This window comes from Oryzias latipes, chromosome 14, assembly GCF_053564925.1.
Source record: "Oryzias latipes strain Hd-rR chromosome 14, Olatipes_Hd-rR_3.1".
NCBI classification, from domain to species: domain Eukaryota; kingdom Metazoa; phylum Chordata; class Actinopteri; order Beloniformes; family Adrianichthyidae; genus Oryzias; species Oryzias latipes.
Window position 1 is genome coordinate 16,544,585 of NC_136250.1, and position 21,939 is coordinate 16,566,523.

General features: G+C 35.8%; 1 protein-coding gene across 1 annotated transcript in view; it reads right to left on the reverse strand.

The window, feature by feature from the left end:
- The window catches only part of snx19a (sorting nexin 19a), a 103,507-nt gene extending 81,971 nt beyond the window's left edge, over positions 1 to 21,536 (reverse strand). The window contains exons 1-3 of the mRNA XM_078930500.1: positions 21,281 to 21,536; positions 21,127 to 21,176; positions 17,416 to 17,485 (exon numbers count right to left, since the gene is read on the reverse strand). The gene's annotated coding sequence lies outside the window, so the exon portion shown is untranslated. The remainder of the gene's footprint in view (positions 1 to 17,415; positions 17,486 to 21,126; positions 21,177 to 21,280) is intronic.
- Between the last annotated feature and the right edge of the window lie 403 nt (positions 21,537 to 21,939).

The following is a 21,939-nucleotide window of genomic DNA, read 5'->3' on the forward strand; positions in this document are numbered from 1 at the left end:
TTTACATGACTGCTGCTGTGCCTGGAGGAGGTGGCAGCTCTGCATAACTACACCATCAGATAAAACCATTGCTTGCTTTCATGTTCATCCACCAAGAAGATAAGAATCCTTTATTTATTGTTTCAAATACTGAAAACTGTTCATGCTGATAACTTTAATTAATTCATTTATTCTGACTTTAAATAAATCCTAAAAGCCACACAGGCTTTGCGGTGAACTTAAGGCTTTGTTTATCCAGTGAAACAAACACAGTATAATAAGGTAAGCTTCTTCGTTTCTGTTTAATCTTTCATGTTCATAAAACATAAACATGATTGTACAGAAAGAACTACGCATTAGCTGCATACCATGAACCAATTTTTGGTACACACGCATGTTTTGCTTCCTAAACCGCTGTCACTCTTCTCATACAGAACACTGCAATAGAACCAAGCAACCAAACAGCTCTGCTTGACAAAACATATAACTACTTTATAACTTAATCTCATTATTTGGGTGTAAATGTTTTATTTGAAAAGACAAATGGGTTTATAGGATTAAGTGAAATCACAAAAAAGCTAAAAAATATATAAATATTTTAGCCTTCCAATACTTATATTCTTGTGGTACTAAGCAAGTAATAAGTTGAAATTGCTCTGTACCTCATCAATAGCAAAACAATTCTAAGAAGTGCTCATCAGTTGAATTTAATTTGAAAAAATATTTTAGCAAAATTATTTTGTAGACATGATCAGAAACGTGACTTTTTGACATTTTTTTAAGATTCTCTTTGGAACTGAATCTATATCAATCAACTGAATGCATAAAGCAGCAACTAAAACAGTTTAAGGAAACCCATTTGCTAAATATTTTATATAATTTGTCTCCAAAACTAACGTTTCCGAATTCCTGCACCACTCCCCAATTACTTAAAAAAAAACGACATAGTGCAAGACTATCTAAATAATAAAAAGAAATTCAGACACCAAGCTCACTTTTTTTTTTTAAACACCAAATATGGTGCCACCAATTTAATACGCACGACCATTTCATTGAATCTTCTGAGTTCTGAAGATGAAAACCTGGATGATGTATGAAAAATTGTTCAAAGACAATGCATCATGGTTTATATTCATCAATTTAGTGATGACCGATGCACACTTGTTCTTGTAGAGACCTCTGGGAATTTTCTAAGCACTTGATTTTGGAATTGTAGATTAGGACAGATCTACAAAATGGCAAACGCATTACAGAGTGCACTGAAGAGTAAGTAAAGAAGGAATCCAGACACAACCAAAATTATTTAGAAAAAAAGGCAAATGTATTTTAAATAATTCTCTCTTTATTCCCTCAACTCAGTTTGTGCCTCAAACAAGCAGAAAAAGGCCAGTTCATAATCTATGAGAAACTGTGTTTTGTTTTTTTATTAAATCAAGAAAAAAATGGCATCTTGTTTCATCTGAAGCCCTAATTTTAAAGATTTAGCACCACATTTTTTAACATGACCAAACTTCTTTTTTGTTTTTTTAACCATTTTGTGAGAAACATTGTGTGATTGGTCAAGCACTTTTAGTGGGTTTGGCAATTACAGAAAGCAGAGTATTGTGTAGAGGTGCCTCCTCAGGGCAGGGGGAGCGACAAAGCAACTTATCTAAACCAAGGCCAGCTGATATCTATATTCACTCATTTTCTTCATTTCCTCAACAAACACATGGAGACACTTCATCTTCCTCAGCTTTAAACATGTAAAGCATTAATAATAAAAATACTTTTTCTTTTAATATGTCTATACTGTTGCTGAACTGATGTGCTCTTGTTTTGTTTCTGGAACCAAGCGTGGTTTCAGATAGCTAATGGACCACCAGCAGTCTGTTACTCATTTAGCGTCCTAATGTAAAGTGTAGAGTTTCAGCAGGCTGGACAAGCTCAACACTCATGCTCACAATGTAAGTCTAACTGTCTCTGGCTGAAGTACAGAGGAGGAAACGGACAAATGTTGTGGAGATAAATCTCATGATGAGGCTTATAAAATAGGTCCTGCAGGCCTTTTGGCTGCTTTGCCAACATAAAATGTTGCAACAGGTATAAACTTCCACAAAAATACAAAAGTGACAAGCAGTTATATTATGGTTTCCAGATAGCATTAGTGTGTAGTCGTATGAGCCCGATTTGCTGCGTGCGCCATTGTCAGCTCTCAGACTAGCTATTGTATGCGTTCTAACGCAGTAATAACACGATTTTAGGGTTGTTAAATGTAATTGGTGTCTAAATTTATGTCTCCATGGTCACACAGAGATGTACAAATAATGTCAAAAGATGCAAACTGCATGGAAGAGAGGTTGGAGTGGTTCACTCTGTCCTGGGAAACCATCAGCTTTGAACAGAAGTGGAAAAACGCGTTGGCAAAGGGACCTGTTCTGATGTAAAAATAAGCATAATACATCACTTTTAAAGTAAAAAATATCTGTGAGTAAAAATGGGATGTCAGACCCAAATTGGTATAGTGGTAAATTTCTTTATGCGGGAACATGTTGGTCTGAATTACTGCTGGCTAATCTGGGGTGAACTTTGACTAACGCCTCTGTAATGCTGCTTTCACATCCCAGCACTGAGAGGCCAGCTGGTAAGCTCCGGGGGAGCGCAACAGAGATGGGGAGTGACATCCAAGCCCTGGAGAGACAGTGCTCTGACTGTACTGGGGCCTGGACAGGAGGGGAGGGCGGGTGCTGTCAAAGGCTTCATTGTTTGACAGGCCAGCATGGTTTCACGTGCAGTGCATGATTCTCACTGCATGTCTGAACTATAGCCCCGTCCAATCTTAACTGTCCAGGACGGTGTGGCTGAGGCCTCCCCGTGCAGGTTAAAGTGTAACTGTGTCCGTGTTTTCTCAGGGAAAGTGTGTTTATCTAGAGGACCAACATGGAGGCCCTTTTGTTTAACTAAGTAAGGCTCGCCCTTAAAGTAAAGCTCTCTGAAACACACAGGAACCCCGTGGCCCTTCTGTGTTCCATTTACTGCTCGTTAAGAACAATCTGTATGACCTAGTGTTTGTTTACATGTATGGGGGGAAAAAAACCAACAGGCACTTAAAAGACAGATCCATGTTCGACAAATGTGCATGATTTACAGAATTACATAAAATGAGATCTTCATCTGGTCCAGTACAAACAGGATACAGTGGAAGTCCGCACATACATTTCAGAGGTACCTGTCTCCTGTTGAGCATAAAACAGCTGCAGCCAATTAAATTCAAACTGCGAGGCTGTGATAGGCGAAAACAAGGGTATTTTTAACTGGTGTCTTTCTCTCCACATTTGAGCTTTCGGCAAATTGACTTCAAATTAAAAGAACTGGGTAAAAGCAACAGAAGTTTGCTGTTCTAACATGGAAAGGAAGTTTGACCACCGGAGTATTTTTCTTATATATTCTTTAAAGAAATTAAAGGGAACAAAGTTTTTTCAGAGATTTTCCAAATTTTTGCTTAAACATTGAACTACAATACTTTTTCAAAGATAAACTTGCAATTAATGTAAGTAAAAAAAATAAAACAGCTCAAAGATACAGGTTTTTTAGAGTTTCTTTCAAAGTAATGGCCAGATATCAGGCAGACATTCCAACAGGTTCAGCTGATGAGCACCAAAAGAAAAATAAACATATATTCATTGTCGTTTTTTTCTCTTTTTGTGGTGAAAATATTAAATTAGAAGAACCTTGCCACAAAAGAATTGCAATCAATATAAAAATGAACATTGCAGTAAAAAAACTTTCTGTTTAACAGCCATTTTAGTTAGCTGCTACAGTTTTTCCTTTTAATTCATATTGCATGATTTATACCAGAGAATGAATTACTTCTATGGTTGTAAAATGCAGCCACTCTTGATCTTAACTTGGATGTCTAAAAAACGCACAGGCTGATCAGCGAGTGTGTCCCATCAGTGTTCCAGCTCGTTTCTCAAACACAGTAAACACAGTAAACATGACATCATTTCCAGATCCTGACTTCTAGGTAAACCAAATGCAGAATAGGTTTTTCAAAATAAAACAACCCCCGCCCCTCCAACTCTCGTAAGGTTTTTCACAAAAATTCAGGCTGAAAACCATCAGTATAAGATTTTAACAGACAGTCTCAAGTGACCAATCAGCGCAACGTAATTCAGTTTATTAGAAAGCACCGATTCACTTCCAAGGTGGTCATAAGGTTTTGCACAGAAAATGCTAGGAAAGACTGCAATCTTGGCTCTCTCCACCTTATCTCATCTTTTACCATGGAAGCTTTTCTTCTCCTGGAAATGACGTCCTTTTTCGACAAGAACAAAGCAAAGGAACAAAAAAGGTTTGCTATACTTATAATTAAATTTGCTTACAAGATTGTTTATAAGAACATTAGAGCACAGGAGGGGCCCTTTAGAAAAAATGCCACCAAGCTGTGGCATTTACCGTTGGTCCCTGCTGCTGATTGCAAACAGATTTACAGAAAGTCATTTCAACTGAAGATCATTTTAAATTAAGAGAACGACTAAATATGTTTGCATTTAAAATGTAAAACAACAGTGGCCAAAAAAAACTGAAAAGAACCCAGTAACTTTTTTTTTTTAATCAGAGATAAATCAAATTTTAAAAATGTTAGTGAAACAGGTGACAGATTCTAACAATTCAGAGAATAACAGTAGTTGACACTAACATATGTTTAACGTGTATGACAAGGTAAAATTTTGTAGGTCATAGAGACAGTTGTTAATTTTCTGGAAATCTTTAGCTGTTTCCTTTCACTTCCAAGTGAACAATTGTTTTGGTGTATTCCCTGCTAAAATTAATTTTTATATAGTATAAAATATAGTTGTAGTTTTAAAGTTTTAATTCTACAATATTATCACTGTTTTTGGAAGAACGTCACATTCAAAGCCAAATTGTAACAAGAAAAAAGGAGTTTTCCTCAAGGCTAAAGAGTAGCAGAAATCCATAAAGTTAAATCAAATCAAAACTAAGCTTAGCTCAATTTAGCTGAGTACTGCAAAACCTCAGCAACATGAGGACTTTATGTATGAAAAACAAAAAATTATTCTTTTTAAAAATAAAGAACATAGAACACATGAGAAAGTTAGTTTTAGAAAGCACATATAGCATTTAGAAATAGTTAAGCATTACCCATTTTTTAAAAATAAACTAAATGAATTAAGTGTAACGTAAACCTGATATGTCTTGAAAAAAACAAATAATTGTTTTCTTCATTGAATCTTTATTTTTGCGAAGTCCCGGGAAGATTCAGTTATCAGTTTCACTTTTAGGGTCAGTATTCTGTCTTTGTGGAGAGTTTTAAGACTTTGAATTAAAAACACAAGAAAAAAAATATACCATTAAAACCAAAAAATATAATAAAAGGTCCAGGTGTTTTGTCTTCGTTTCTAACGTTCAGTAAACTTGTCTTTAGACATTAAATTACTAAAAGGTGCTGTTTATTCCATTTGTATCATAGATTTGCTTCATGAGTTTAAAAAAAAAATTTTTTTAAACTTCTATTTTTGATCTAGGTTTCTGCAACTCTATGTGTTGATTTTTCAGGTGAAAATGGCTTTGATCAGTGTTCAATGGAACCACCTTGAAGGTAGCATATGTCCTCATAAATCCTCTAAAATAAACCGACCAAAATGTTAGTGTGGTTTAGCAGCAGCTATGAACCTATACCATCAAAGAATTTAGGACTTGCAACACTCTGGATATAGTTTTGCCGCTTGGTCCCAAACATATGGTTCCTTTTATTTCTGCAAAGGTTACAAAACATTGATCCATCTGGCCTTAAGGCCTGTTTCCACTGTTTGATGGACCGTCCGACATACCACCAAAATCCTGTAAAGCCAACATCATTTTAGGATTAGGTTCGTGGAAACCTTTCTTTTTTCAGATTTCTGTAGGATGTGTGATCACAGATGTTTCTCCCAAAACCAAATAGTTGATTCATCTTAACAAATGAATCGATGCCTGAACACATGTGAAAGACTTCACAGCGTCTGTAAAGGTTTAGCTTACTAAATTGATTGTAAAAAATGGTTAACAAAATACTTGTCTTTATAAAAGTCAGTCATTTTGACAGAAAAAGACATATGTCCAAAAATTATCACTGAGGGTCTTTAATTTATCAAACTTCAGTGTAAAAGGCTCGTTTGTCATTTGCATGTATGAGGTTAGGAGTTCATCTAAACTGCACAGACGTGCATCTACAATCCAGTCATGATTTCATTTTTAAATGACTGTTTTTTTTTTTGATTCACCAGATTCACTTTGCTTTCTCAGTTCAATGTCCTGCCTGTAAGATCTGCACAGTGTAGATGGGTGTACATTGGAACGACTCAGCGGTGGCAATTTGTGATGATTAGTTTGTTATCTGATGTTTTTTTTTCCTTTTGCTGAATATATATTGCAGAACTCAAGGGGAAAGTATTCATGCTGTCTTGATTTTTCTTTAACATGAAAACAAAGTTTTCCTCTTCCAACTTAAAAAAACTGGAGTAAAATGGCAAAAGTGTTTATGTTAAATACATATTTAGGAACGTTAATGGATATAATGAAAAAAATCTACTGATGACATGAAGAAACATGGTGTTCGTCAGGATGATATACATTTATTGTAGCTTGGTTAATCAAAAATCTAAATTGGTGACAGACTTTATGTAAACAGTTTTCTTGTATTTAACTGTTTTTGAGCAGCCTGTGCTTATGTCTTTTGATTGTTTGTTTTTTACACTTCTAAACATTGGACCATATGGACCCTTTTTACTTTTCCCCTACAGCATTACTTTATTATAAAAAATAAAAATAAAAAAGTAAAACACATGATTAATCACATATTGAAAATTGTAAAATTGATTGACTTTTAATGATATTACTTCACTTTCTCCAAAAATTGATAAATTGATTCAAAAATCTTTCCTAATGTAGCATAATTTTGCACGTTTTTAACTTTTGATACTTAATGAAATTTTGCTATGAAAATTCCTGAAACAGTGTTGTGTCTACTTTACTGATATAGTATTATGTTTTATTCATATGAATGGCTTTTATAAGTAACATAATCTGCATATATTTCAGATGACTGATCTGCATTTGCCATGTTGATTTCTAAAATAGTTATTTTTGACGTAATACTTAAGTAATTCATCTTTGTCATGTGCTTTATCGATATCTTATGATTTTTAATTCTGTCTGATAAAAACTGGGAACCGGATATTGATAAATCATGTAATAAAATGGTTATAGTATAACGGGGTGGGATTATATAAATTCGCTTCCTTCCACTCCCTTTCAAGCAATGTATAACTGATGATTATATTGCTGTTGTGTATTATTATTTGTACTTAATTGCTTGAAATAAACCATTTCAAATAAAAAAAAATCAAAAGTCAAACATTAATATAATCTTGTAGAGAAGCTTGGATGTACCTGTTTTAATTAAGTTGGGCTAGATTTAATTTGTTTGGGGTACATATTGTCTGTCTGATTTGGTAACCTTTATAAAGCCATCCAAGACAAAGTAACTTTAAAGTCCTGAAGAAATTTGGAGTGGCTGTGTAAAAAAGCAGCATTTGTAATAATGCAGTTTGAAGTATTGCCTTTAGATAACACCAACTTTCTTTCCCCGTAATGGAGTGATCTAGATTATGATTGTCTTTGTTTCTCACAACATTGTTACTTTTTCTGAATGTTGAACTTGTTTTCCTATGAATTGATTTAATAAACTTTGCAAACCAAACACACCACTGAAGTGTTTTCCTGTCAGGTGGTTAACAACAAGATAAGAGATTAGGATCGGCTAAAGCGGTGTCATGTTCCATGGTAGCCGATGTTGTTGTAAAAGCAAGTCAGGACATTCATGATTGTGAGAGTTTAATGTATTTAATTGATGTATTTAATTATTGCAACAATATTTCCCTACCGTTTATCTGTTTAATTCTGAAGAAAATCGGTACAGATGTAAACCAGACCAGTTGTCTCAGACAGAAAATTCTTTTATTCTATCTGGACTACACAGTTAAATGCCCTTTATGTTCCTTTAAGGTTTTTACTTAAGCTGTAAACAAAATACTTGGAAGTACAGGTTCTTCACTTTTATTGTTGTATGACATTATGAGTTTGGGAACTTTTGTAATAGAGTTAAACACACTTTAATATCTTTACCTGTTTACTTTTGTCACAGAGATAATATTTGAAGTGTAGAATAAACCTACAGTCTCTTGAGTATTGAAAGATATATACAAGTGCATCCCTACTTTACTTAATTGACTTGTAAAAACTGATTAGACAAATGCATATTTTGTAGGGATGTAAAAATTAAGCGACTTAATTGATTAATCGATTTATATTCCTACGATCCAACCAGATTGATCTGTTTGAGGCAAGTTGTTATCAATTAAATCAAATTGAGTCGACCTTTTACCATTACAAAATCTTTACAAAATGAAATAAATCAATTAAATTGTTATTGGAAAATATCCTTTGAATTGAGCCACAGTAGGTTTATTTACTATAATGTAAAAACAACCAAGTGCCATCACTGTGGAAACCACATATGTGATGCCAGCAGAAATGATCAACCATCATTCCAGTCCAATGTGTGGAAACACTTTGAATTTAGCAAAGACATGTGACCGTACAGTGTGGTAGAATGTTCTAATAATGTTCTGTTTGGATTATTTTGATGTGGAAATACAACAGTGGGCTGAAGTTAATTAAACTAAAATGTGAATGGATTTGCCATAAATTCGTGCTTACATGTTTGTTTGTACACATATTTAATTTACACTTTATTATCTTGCATGAAATACAAGGAATCTGGAAAACTTCACCTGCACCGTATAGTACCAGGTATTTGTCTCTGAGTCACACTGGCTGAATTTTGGCTAAAGCTGTCCTCAATTGATTTCAGGTCAGTGAATCAGATTGAATCAGACCGTACAAAATGAACCAATAGACTATAAATTGTATCACCAACCACAGATAATGACATGAATCTCCTCTTAGATTTTGACATATAGCATTTTTACAGTAACTCAATTAGTTACTTTTTTGTTCACCAGGTCTTTCTATTATTATAGAGTATTGCAGTTACTAATTCATTTACATTTTGGATTAAGTATTGATTTACTACTAACAACTAAAAGTCTTAAATAGGCCTCTTTAAAGTCAAAAACTAAGTCACACTAGATTTGTACCTACATCCTTGAATCATTAAATCTATATTGCTACACTGGAGCTGAATTTATTTTGCATCAATACTATAAAGAGAACATCACATTTTATTAGGAGATAGGGCAGATTTTGACCGATTTAAAAAATAAAACATCGCTTCTGGATCTTGTATGTCATGATACCTTCTGAGAAAACTCCTGCTACCATAAGTTCTGCCACAGGGTCAGGACTTGAACGTTCTACCCTTCAGAAACCCGTTTGCTGGGGGCTTAAAGATGCCCCCCAGGAATGACTGCACTTCAACTTGATTATTTGTCTGAACAGTTCCAAAGCTTTTGTTACTATTGAACTGTAAACGGTGGAGGTGCTGCCGCATTTCTTGTGGTGCCCTTTTGTTCAGTCCTCCTGTTCTCCCTAACAACACTGCCATGGCTGATCCATGTTGTCATGGCATGCTGTTCAAATTCAAATATTTCATTATAACAGTTTTTCCCAAATTTTCTAAACAAAAACACCAAGAGACATTGAACCAGCTGCCTACTGCAAATTCGTCATCCCTTTTAATCTATTTGTTCAACAAAATGCTGTCCAGTGCGCAGCAGCTTGGTCACGTGTGTTACCTGAGGAGTAGAGAGGCAACATCTGGATATGTTCTGAGAGCTGTAATTTTAGACTCTCTCCAACACCCTTAATCCCCTCACGGTATGTTGTTTATTTTAGAACTGTTCTCTGGTCAATAGCCAGATTTCTTAGAAGCAGCCAACAGGTTACTGGGACTGTAGAGATGGGCCCCCGCAACCTGAAAAGGATCAACGCACAGCAAACAAAAATCTGTGAAGATAGTTTTTATAAAACCAAAACTAATATTCTGATGGATGATTTAAAGTCTCCAAACTAAAATGTAAGCTTAAATTAAAATTCTATTTTTCTATACTCTCTGATTTTTATGTATTTATTGGGATATTATCAGGATGTCTTTAAAGATACAGTAAATTCAATTGAAACAGTTCAAACTCCACTCTACTAGTCTGGAGCAATAAGTAAGTAAAGACTCAGCCTAAAGCAGAGTACAGCACGACAAAGGAGTCTGTAAAAATAATTGAATTACAGTTAACTACACTGCCTTTAAACTGACTTTTATTTAACGAGACTATGTTGAAGAATTTTAACTTTAACAATTTGTAGCAAACTTAACAAATGTAACACAGCAGAACTTCACAGAGAAAAAACTTGTCAAAGAATTTTGTTAGTAAATTATAGTATGCATATAATTTTTGTTAAATATTTAACAACAGCTTATTCAACCATCCACTGCAATGAAATTCACATTTTGGGTGTTTTTTTCATGATGGAGGACATATATAAAGAAAATTAATCGCATTTCTGAGTATTTCTTTATTCAAATTGTTGCAAGTCAAGAGAAGAGGCTAACATATTGTTGGAAAAAGCTTGTGGCAGTGACATAGAAGCTACAATTGGTTTGGCCACAAGCTCCGTGCTATACTCCATTAAGATGCATCCACTTTCAGAGAACTACATCTATGAACGTTTTTGTCTTAAGGATTTTGAGAAAATTAATTTTTTTGAAATGTATTTATTAATAGAACATCATTAAAAGATAAATATGGCTACTTGGAAAAGATTTCAAGAAGATGAGATGTTCTTAAATGGGTTGTTTTAAAGCTTGAAAACATAAGCAAAGATAATCCAAAAAATGAGCTCATCGTTAAAAGACAACGACTTAATACAAATAAGACAAATAAAAATATCTCTAAAGGTGTCAAGATGGTAGTCAGAAGAGAGGAAAGGCGGGCAGACAGGTCGTATTTTACGGCCAATGGCAGGCGTGTAGTTCTGCAGGCCCAAAAGGTCTTTAGTTTATTGGACTTTTTCATTTACGAGAATTTCTTCTGCCAGGAGGACAGAAGAGGCAAGTCGAAACCAGTCTGCCCTGTCCAGGTCTTGACAGCGGAGTGTAAAGTATAACCATTTTATCACGTCATCTTTCTATGAGTAACCACGATGCAAAAATACAGCGCAGTCTCATCGATTTTAAACTTAAACTGCACATTACAAACTGAGCTATGACTGAAAACACAAAGCATTAAGGAAGTACGCGTTTTTGAAGTGTTTACATATTATGTCAAATTTGAGCTATACCAGGTCTACTTTTCCCTCTATCTCAATGGTCTGCTGATAACTGTGAGTACAATGTAGTAGCTTGTTTGTGCAGCAGGTGTGGGAGGGAGTTTCTGAGGCACAGGACATAAAAACAGCTAGTCTTCTACCGTAGTAGTGAAGTGACACAGCAAAGATCTGCAAATAAATGAAGACAAGTACAAAAAACTAATGAGATAATCAGCTAATAGTAAAACACTGCCATAGAACTCTATAAGATACAAAGTGCAGGAAACTTGTAGAGGTTTTTGCTGTTTCATGAAACCTTTCTGGTTTTCTTTTGTTACCAGTTCCTTGTATCTTGGTGTCTAAATTTCTGTCTACATGAGTAGACAAAGACATAATAAAGGCAATAATTACAAAACCGACAATTAGAAAAGCTTGAAGGTTTAAATTGGTCTCCATTCATCCAATAAAGGCACCATCCCTTTTTGGATGATGCCTCCGTCATTTCTTGACAGGTCGACCCATTTTTCTAACTACCCAAAACTTTGACAAACCAAGGCTGAGATTAGAAAGTACAACTGTAACCCTCCCATTCAATTAATTACAGACAAATTGGTGCATATTTCTTTTAAATCACGTTGGTTAGATTTTCAATCTACAACTAATGTTGTGTTCTCGAATACAAAACATAGGTCCAGCCGTTTACTTGCATGGACATATTATTTGAACTCAGCTGTAAATGTTTCTTACATTGCTCTCAATGCATGTCTGTCCCTGTTAATGGTGTGTGTACGTCGCTGCTGTGGCATCATCAATGTGCGACTTTGTAGTTCTTTACAGAACTAACTCAGAACAAAGCCACAATATATAAATTAATGGGGTACGTAGAGGGCAGATCGCATCAGACAGTAGATTGTGGAATAAGGCATATCAACAAATACTCTAGGGATTTAGTTATGTAGCTTGTGGTCAATGTTTTTTGGATTGCTCAGAAAAGTGTTCCTACTGGGTTTATGTGTAAATTAGAGCAATCTGGACCTGAGGTTTTGTTCTTGTCCCCCCCCCAAATTGTTCAAGATTGAAAAAAAAAGCCCCTTGATGGTGTAAAAGGTGATGAACGTTGGCAGTCTCTGTACAAGACACTAAAAAACCTGTATTACCATAGATACAAATTACTGATATATGCTTTTGCCAATACAGAAAACAATTTAAATGGTTTATATATAAAATTTGATTAGATTCCCACTTGTGAATAAAAAAGGATAGGTCTTTTCAAACCACCAGTTTGTCACAGAGTACAGCATGGCACTCAGTTTGGTCCAGCTCTTTTTACTGTGCTCTTTGCATTTAATAGACGATACTGTGTATGCACTTTTACTTTCATGCTGATAATAATACTCATATTAATATATTAGACAGGAAGATTTCAATCTGTTAACGAGACTTTATCTATGTCTCAAAGTTACAAAGAAAGGAAAATGTATTGTTTTTTTTCTACTAAAATGAGATAAGACTGATGGTGGGGACCTGGACTCACTTAGACATTCTCTTTGTAACAAATATAATTATCCTAGATGGCCTTACTTTAGTCAGTACACCTTTTTTGGTGCACTACTGTGGTGACCTTGGGAGTCATTTTAGTTAAGGATATGTTTTTAAACTCATAAATACATTGGGAATTTGAAAATACTCTTTTTAATCCAAGTAATAATGCTAATACTAGGTTTAATAGTGTATATTAACATCTTTCTTCGGTGATGAAGAGAAACTAGCACCGACATTTGGAACCGTGAGATTTAACAAATACCTTTTTTATTACTAAGCTGATTCAAATCTTCCTTTAAAAACAGAAATTGAATTTTCTATTTTATTTCTGCTTGTTTAAAGATTTTGCTTACACAAGAGAATTCAAATGTTGTTCAAATCTGTTTAAATACCTTATATATCCTTGAAATACAGAATGATTTGCTCTTAGACTGCAGAGTCATATGTTTTTTCTAGTTTCAAAATTAGAAAAGGAAACAAAGTCAAAAATGGCTTCTATTATAATAGCTAGATAATAAGGCTTATATATAGTGTTGCTCTGGGTGACTGAACCATTTTACATTTAAACTTAACTATGCTATATGCCTGGACTGCTGGGAGTCCTTTGAGAATGAAGTAAACGTCATTCCTACCAGTTTCTCACATTGCCCTTTGTGATTGTTCATGAACCCATATATCCCTGTAGAGGTTAACTTGTCTTTTTGTCTTATAACAGATGTTACAGTTTTTATGTGATGGTCTGCAACCAATGCAGGCAGATGGTCCCCCTTAGACGGTTCTGTGAAAGTTTTTTCTTGTTAAACTTTTCTATGTGCAGCCGTCAAAAGCACGCTCAGTAATACACTAAAGCACTTGAGAGAGGAGAGAAGCAGAAAGCAGGAGAAGCAGATGTGATAAAGGCGCTACAGACAGATGGGAAGTCATTTGATCTGCTGGGTGACAGAATACGAGGTCAAATAAGACACAGAGATGACCCTCTCAATTCCAGGAATATTTTTGTAAAAATCTGTCTCCGTAGCATTCAGAGAAAACTAAGAATCATAAAAAATGTTTCTGAATTTTGCTTTCATACAAAAGACTTTTTTTCCCTCTGATAGACTAAGATATAAAACTAATCCCTTGAAAATTCCCTCATAGGCTAATGTACTATAAAAATGTTATTCATGTTTGTTTTTAGAGCTGGGTATAACTGTCCTAATTCCAAACACTATTATGTCAAATTTTCAGTTAAAAAGTCAAACTGGTTGTAAACAAACCGATTTCAAATAACTTGCAACTTAAACTGAACAATTGGTGAACGTTTTACCAAGTAAATTATGAAATTTTACCTGGAAAAACTAACAAACCCTTGTTGTGTTGACAAAAAAAAAAAGAACTTAAACTTAACGATGATTAAAAATCAAAAACTTGAAGAATTAATTCCAAGTTTTCAACTGAAAATCGAGTCAACAAAAAGATTTTTACCCAACTTTTAGATTTGAAAAAATATCAGTTTATAGATACTTTTCAAATGAGTACTGTTTTACACAATTTCATGTTGCCAAAGTCAATGTTTTAAATCTATAATTTTTCTTAAACCTTAAGTATTTGGGGCTGGGCTAAGCCCCCAGTGATTCATGGTTTTTGGACACCCCTGCATTTAAAATGTTTTGCAATCATATTAGTTTCTTATTTGTGTTGCTTTTCATTTTAGAGACTTGGTAACTGTAATACTTGCATTTTTCTGTCCTTCACAAAAGCACAAATTACATTTTTTAAGGAGACGAGCAGAAAAAGAAAGAAAATTTGATGAAAGGTCACTGAGAAACCACACTGACAGCAAATGCTACCTTGACAAACATAAAGGCTCATCAAAGTTTAAATGTTCACAACAGTAACCATTGCCTGTCATATTAACTCTACTCCCCATGTAGCTGTTAGTCTTACTGTGGTGAACACTAAAGCAACACATCTGACAGCGCTCCGGCAGCTCGTGAAATGTTATTATGGAAATGCAAACAAAGCCACAAATCTCCAAATGTATACGGGGGGGACACGTACTTTGGCTAAACTTCATCTTGTGGTTGCTTCATCAAAAAGAGCCTGTTTGGGTTTTTTTCCACATCACCCTGATTTGCAATGAGCCAAAAAACAAAGGTTTCCCTTCTTCAGACACCTCCTCAATTTACTTTCATTTTTTTTTTTTACTACCGGTAGCTTGTGAATCGCTGTTTTAATGCCTGTGTTGATTTTTTACTTTTTACCTTAAAGAGAAAGTAGTTTCTACAATTTACTTTACTTTAGTAACTTAAGTTGTCTTTTTGCCTGAGGTTAACATTGAACTTTTTTTTTTAATTAAGCAAAGAATTTTCCCACCACCACTGAAACATGACCATGAGCAGACAAGGAACTCCCTAATAATTAACCATTTATTCAATTCAATTTCATTCAAATAGCCCAATATTACAATAGTTGTCTCAACTTTATAGTATGTGAGAACATTATAGTATGTGAGAACTTTAGAGACATTCAGATACAGAACTCAATATCAGCTTTGTTCTAACAAGTCATCTCCTCTTATGTAATAAAATTACAGTACAGAGCAGCCCCAAGTTTGCTAACAGTAAAGCAGGTACCAGTAACGGGTCAGCCTCAGCCACCAGCTACAGCACTGTGGCCTTCAGGCCCGGCTGTTGTTATTTTCCACAGAGGTCAGCAGCGAAGAATGTGAAGCATGCGGAGCCCGAAACACATCTTTCTCTTCACAACAACCCCCACAATCTTTTTTTAAAATATAAATAACTTTACTTGCTTCTTATGTTTGTATAAAGTTAACAATATGCAGCAAATTGTGACATAATCCCATCATCCCAGATGTCCCATCTGGTCTTTTACCGCTCCAGAGATCCTCAGGTATGGAGTAAACTGATTTATGTAGACCTAAATGCAGTCGTGGAAGCAGAAACCAATACTGAGACACTGAGAAAGAAATCCTGTAGGAGAGCTAATTTAATCTGTTTTCCTGCAGGATATCCTGGGACAGCTTGTAGATTTTCGAGCAGAATAACCCACAATAGAACAGGTTCGGCTATTCTCAGTGCGCTTATCCTCATGGCCATTTACTCTGCTAAAGTATACACAAGCTGACACTGAAGACTAAAGTGAGAAAGCATTCCATTCTTATTACCGTCAAGAGTTTTTCACGGACAGTTTTGCAGTAGTAGGGATTTTGTGATCCGTGCTGCATGTAAATAGAAGCACACTGTGAATGCATGAGCAGGATGTTTTATACTCATGGAAGACTGTACTGTTATCTATACATATATAAAGCATATCAGAATGATTTAATATGGACGAGAATGGTTTGGTTCTTGGGTTTTAATGATGAGATCCAGATGAGGTACCTCCTGAATCATGGCAAACAAAAAAACACTGCTGAAACTTGATGATCTTTTGCAAATCCCAAACACTGTTCTTATATTCAGAGAAGAGGATTTACAGCCAGTGGATGAGAACTGGACCTTTCTAGCTACAAAAGTCAATTGAGAGCTTTTCCTCCAGGTCCCATTATGAAATTACCAGAGTGACACAGCAATTTCCACAGTCTGAGTCATGAGGCTACAGTATCAGAGGGGATGTGTTACTGTTTCTTATGCTTTTCATTTTCGTCAACGCACCGTTATAGAACACAGCCTAGACTTTATGTAAGTGGCAGGTGTTGCAGAGCTTATCATATTTCAAAATGAATTCTTTTTCCTGAAAATATTTTTTTAAGCTCACTTCTGTCAGCAAATTGTATTTATTCTTTTAGATCTTTTCCAACAGTTAGCCTAAAAAGTGTCCGTAGTGACACTGGTCAGAAAAACAATCCTGTTGTAACAGTAAACATTTATACAAGATTATAGCTACAGTCGTGATTACTTAGGACTATCGTTCAAACTGCTTCTACACAAGATGGCACATTATTTCTAGGATTAGGAGGCTGAATATTAACCTCAAACTACACTCAGAGTAAATGTACGGCAGAGTGCAAAACACTTGTACATCATGTCCTTTAGATACATTTCCACGATGCACACTTCAGGAAACACTATGGGGAGAAAAAGCAGCTTTTCTAAAACCAAACTGTTTTTGCAAAAAAAGTTTTAAACTTAAACAATGCATGTTTTTGTTTCAAATGTGCTAAAAGTTCTCACAGTGCAAACCTAGCAAATTTTGAATATATTTAGAGTGAAAAAGTTGATCAAGGTAGTGAATGCTTGGTACATAGGCAAAGTAATTAGCAATTGAACCAGCATCATGTCTGCTCCAAACTGAAGACATCACACTGTCCTCAGTGTGTGTGTGTGTGTTCATTTATTTCTGGACTTGCAGCACGAATAAAAACAGAACCAGATCTAGCCTTTAAGAAGCCGAGCAGTCAAGTCTGAGGCAACAAACAAAATCACAGAGTACAGTCACTATTCAAATAAATCTGTTACTGTTTCTATACGGCACTGTGTACTAACACATAATAAACACATTTCACAAGTAGGTAGAAACTTTTGGATTGATCTTGGCTGAAACGAGACAACCTGGAGTGACTTCAGCTGTTTGTGAGCAACTTACCCACACATGTATGCTTGTTGTCAATCCTTCAACTCCAGCGAGACATCTTTGTTCCTCAGAGTTCTTGCATCTGAGCATGGAGACAAAAAAAAAAACCTCTCCAAACACAGCTCCTTTGCTACGACTTTTTTTTTGTTTTGTTTTGTTATTGTGAGTCTGCCAAGTCCAGTTGAGTTTCCCCCCTCCCTCTCCTGCTGGCTGCTGCACGAGCGACTAACAAGACAACAGCCGACAAGCAACCAGCGAGGAAGCGGGAGTGCGGGAACACACAGGTGCATGCAGACTCCCAGGGAAGAACACAGAGAGAGGCATGGAGAGCTCACAGGAGAACAGAATAAAAACGCTCCTTTGCCAGTGGTTTCCCTTGTGTGGGACTTCAACCTCACTCCACCTACCCCCTCCTCCCTCCACCTCCCTCCCTCCCTCCCTCCTTCCCTCGCCGCTCAAAGACGAAACAGAGAGAAACTCTGAAGTTGCTGCTGCTGCACGTTTAAGTTTTCCAGCTTCGAGCACAACACGGATACGTCTTTAGACAAGCAGGAATATGACACACTTGAGCAGCTCATTACACCGATTAATGCCATGCACTCCCTGCCTGACACCTACCTCACAGGTTGTGTTTTTCATTATACTTTTTGCCCTAGCTGTGTTTGAAAGGATGCACGGCATTACCTCGCTGTTCCAAAACCTAAAATCCAAATCAAATCTAACCAAAACTCCCTTTTTGGTTCAAAGGTTTGTCAGAAAGTTTGCTATAAACTCCAAATGTTTTGCACCTGAGTGTTTGTTTATCTTTCCCAGTTTATTTTGTTGTTGTTGTTGTTTTTCTCCTTTCTGGATACCCCCCCCCCCTAAAAAAAACCCTAAATGATTCAGCACAAGCAGTTTCCTTCAGTCTGGACTTTATCAGCACGCCTGCTTTACAGGTATTTACTGACAGCAGCATTTTTTGTACTCTGAAAGCACTTAAGCCTTGATAATATGCAGAGGCCTCACGAACTCGTGACAGCTGTGTCCAACCTTGTTACTGGTCCGCTTAAACCCGATGGGAGGGGGGGGGGGACTAATCTCCAGAGATGTGTTCATATTTGAGAAAAGTTGCATTAATATGAACTGATTTGAGGGAACCCTGACTATACATATCAGACAGTTTCATCTTATTTTACCACATCTTTTCTTTATTTATTTATTCATCCAAAATAGCACCAAAAGTGAATTTTACCAGTTATTTAATAACAGCAGATATTATTTTTTGCACTCAAAAAGAAAGGCCGAGCTCCTTTTCTCAGAAGAGAGAGCAGACTAACACTGCCACGTGATCAAGTTTGTTTAAAGTAATGATCACATCACTCTGTCGTCACCTGATTCAGACTGGCTTCTACGTGGCTCATTCAGGTCACAGCTTCTCTATTAATACCTACTTGAAGTTTGAGGTTATGCCACATCTCGTCTCGGGGCTTCAGAAATCGAGGCCAACCCCTCGGACTTCTTTCACACTGGCTTTGAGTATTCCCGAGATTTTAGCTCCCGGAGCATTCCTGGCTTCTGTTGCTGCCAGTGAAGGAGTCTGATACACAGCTTCAGCTGCAGACACTTTCACTTATAGATATTATGGCTGTTCTTTAGCCTGTCAGAACTTGTTAAGAGGCAATTCATACCCTGACTTATGAGAAAAATTGTTTCCATTGAAATTTGGGTGCATTATAGACTCTCAATGTAATTTAAGAAATGCTGATGCAAGGAAATTAGAATTACAAGAATGGGAGAATATCACTCAAAAAAAGCTGAAACTGAACAACTCTGATCATCTGCAGCTGTGAAACACCAGTTATCATTTGTTATGCAGCTATTAAATCATTTTCCATCACACTTATCAGTCAGCTTATCTAAAACATTTTTGGACTGTATAATCAATTCAGACATGATATTTTTATTACAAAAAGAAGGAGCTCAAACCTTAAAGAAAATCAAGCATCTGGGATTTTATTAACAAAAATAAGCTTTTGACAATAAGGATAGTGTATTGTAAAAAAGTATTTTCCAACTTGGCTCATAGTTTACTAAAAACAAGAAAATATTATTAATGCTTATTGAACTAAAGGTTGGTTCTTATATTTAAATGTGAGAGAAGAAAGGTCAAAAATATTTTGTTCTTAAGGAAAATCTAACTTTAGTTTATCATTTAATGAGGCAAAATTAAATTTGTTTAGAATAAATAAGGGTTTTTTTTAGCATCCAAAGTAAATTATACTTTTCACTTTGTTTTAGATGGAAGAAGAAAGACAAATCTGTTTCAGGGCACACTGCTACATTTGCTTTTTCTTTCTTAAAGCAGCTAATGTTAATGTCGTTTCTTTTTTGAGCATAGAAAAATTGCAGTTTCTTGAAAATTCAAAACCACAAAACTAACCATGTGGTTCTTTTGAAGAAAAAAAATTTGAAATGCATTCGAATTATGAAGAACACTGGTGACTCACGGTTTGGGTGTGCCTGTTGGGATGAATGATGCAGAGTCCGGGTTAGCCAATAGCACCATCTAGTGATACATTTCACTTGGAGTGTGTTTGGGGGTTTTAGGGTGCACTCGGGGGGAGCAGTTTTGTTCAGTTCTACTCTCTGTGGATTTATTTTGACAACAGTAAATAAAATTACAGTAAGTAAGAAGTTATGTTTGGAAACAGTAACTGTGTAAAGAGGCAGGATACAACAGGTCCATGCTAAGGATATTAGTTATTAGTGTTATTCATTTGCTAAAAGTCCACTTTCTGAGTTTGTCAGTAAAGTTCACCCAGTTTTTTTTTTTTTTAATTGGGCTCTAGGCTTTTTACTTACAACCTTCACAATAACTTTATTGTATTCACAATCATTTCATTTTCTGTCTGAAAAGAACTTTGAATGTACTGAAACTAGAAGATGTGTTCAGCCACTGCAGGGTGTTTTCCGAATGTAATTACATTGCCAAAACTCTAGGAGGCTCTGCACACAGTGCATTCATTGTTTGGGCCACTTATCTTGTGCAAATAAACACATTTTTTAAAACACACACACACACACACACCCACACACACACACACACACACACACACACACACACACACACACACATATATATATATATATATATATATATATATATATATATATATATATACACATATATATATGTGTGTGTGTGTGTGTGTGTGTGTGTGTGTGTGTGTGTGTGTGTGTGTGTGTGTGTGTGTGTGTGTGTGTGTGTGTGTGTGTGTGTGTGTGTGTGTGTGTGTGTTCCTATCTTTTACAGTTAATAACAAAACTGAATCCTGATTCAATTGATCATCTTTTCAAATGGTAAAATGGTAACTGTGCCATTTATAAAAGTGTCATTTAATAGCATCTCTGACTTATCATTTTAAATTAGCTGTGGTTCATATGTCCTTTATCATCTGATCAGCACCTGAAACTATATCTTAACCAAAAGCACAAAGATTGTCTTCAATTTCTATAAATAAAAAAAATCAACAGCTAAACATTCTGTCAGAACTGCCATTCTGCTATAAGAGCCAGTTTTATCACATATTTATGTTATTTCATTTTCAGTTAGTAGAAATACATGTAAATATATTTCAAACTGGCTTGTTTCCAATAACTTATAACACATTTTCTGTGGTAAAACATACTATTTCTAAGGAGCGTTTGCTTGCCTTTGTGTTTGAGTGCACTCAGCCTCACCTGCAGAGCAGTCCGTTTAGCGGGTCACGTGCGCACGTGGGTCACGTTCGCTAAGGTAACAACACAAAATGAGGAAGCCACAAAACTAAGGCTTTAGCAACAAAAACAACTCAAATATCCAAGATTTTGTGCTTATCATAATGCAAATACTTACATGTTTTTGCTTTGAGTAGTAAGCACCTCCGTCTTTGTCCGCTCGTACAAACAAACGTTACTTCGTTAAACTAATGGATTTTGCGATTATTGTACTACCTGCGCATGCTCACATTTATTAGTCACTATAGCGCGATGTGAAAGTAAACTCTACAAAGGACTCAATTCGACAAACATTAAACTGAAAAAAATGAATGGATAGAGATTTTTGGCAAAAAAAAATTCCTTCTATCAGTGAACGCATTGAAGATATTACATCTTCTAGCATGACAATGATCCATCACTCAGACAACAAAGGAGTGGATGGACATAAAGAATTTCAAGGTTCTGTAGTGACCTATCCAGTCTCTGAGAATCTGTGGAGTGAAATAAAAGTTTGTGTAAAATGGTAAAGGGCTTATACTTGTATGGCGCTTCTCTACCATCCTCGAAGGCGCTTTACAGTCAGTCACATTCACACACACATGGCGGCTCCGCTGCCAAACACTGGCGGCAACCTTCCACCAGTGGCAAGTTGGAGTTCTTGCCCAGGGACACTTGGACATATGGGCGGGACAGGCAAGAATCAAACCTGCCACTGCACCACGGCCGCCCCTACCTAGTAACAGCCCCAAAACAGTAGCCTTTGAGAAGATCTGCATGTAAGAATGGATCAAAATA